Source organism: Sciurus carolinensis, chromosome 3 (genome assembly GCF_902686445.1).
Source record: "Sciurus carolinensis chromosome 3, mSciCar1.2, whole genome shotgun sequence".
NCBI classification, from domain to species: Eukaryota; Metazoa; Chordata; class Mammalia; order Rodentia; family Sciuridae; genus Sciurus; species Sciurus carolinensis.
Window position 1 is genome coordinate 4251564 of NC_062215.1, and position 1082 is coordinate 4252645.

A 1082-nucleotide genomic window follows, 5' to 3' on the forward strand; every position below is an offset into this window, starting at 1 on the left:
GCTCTATTCCCGAGCTGGAGGAAGTCAGCTGGAAGCACCAGCCCCCTGTCACCCACTCACAGCAGCCCCCTGAGTCGCCCTCTGGGAAGCTCCGAGCCCAGGCCCCACCCGGATTTTCCATAGTAGACGTCACTGTCTTGAACGGCATTCGGTACACCCAGGGTCATGCGCTGCTCTACCTGGCCCCAGAACATTCCGCATCACCCAAAAGGAGCTGCTTCTGCTTGCAGGTTTGGTACCCAGGGTGGCTCCGTTGGGGGGTTCTCTGTGGGCCTAAAGGTAGAAGGGCTTTGTGGGAAGTCTGGAGGTCACTGGGAGCATGGCCTTGAGGAGGATCATAGGACCTCCTCCTCCTCCAGCATCCTGGTCACGAGGTAAGCAGCTTGCCCCACCACACACTCCCCACCATTGCTCACGGGCTGTGGGTCCATCCCGTCCTAGACTGGAACCTCTACAACCAAGAGCCAGAATAAACCTTTTCTCTTCCTAAGTTAATTATCTTAGATATTTTGTTATAGTAATGGAAAGCTGACGAATATAGAAACCCTGTGCTTAGCAAGCAGTTGCTCCCCAGACTCCCCAATCTGCCTTCCATACCTATGGCTTTCTCTGTTCTGGATACTTCATATGAATGGACTCATCCACACAAGACCAGTTTCTTTCACTTAGCTTAATGCTGTTGAGGTTTGTCCACATTGTATCATGTACCCCTACTTTGTTTCTTTTCATGGCTAAACAGTATCCCATTATATTTGCATGCCACCATTTGTAATCCACTTACCCAGACATGTGGGTCCTTTTCAGCTTCGGGCTCTGATGAACAGCGTTGCCCTGAACATTCATGGACAAGTGTTTTTTCAATTTTCTGGTGTACCATGAGTGAGGTACCATGGAGTGGAATTGCTGGGTCACAATAGCAATTCTACACTTAAGTTTCTGAGGAACCACCAGAGTGTTTTCCATGTTCAATGCGGCACTTGACGCTCCCTCCCTGTCCTTGCCAGCACTTGCTGTCATCTGTCTGGGTTCTGTCCATCCCAATAGGTGTCAGGTGACACCTCTTTGTGGTTTCAATTTATGTT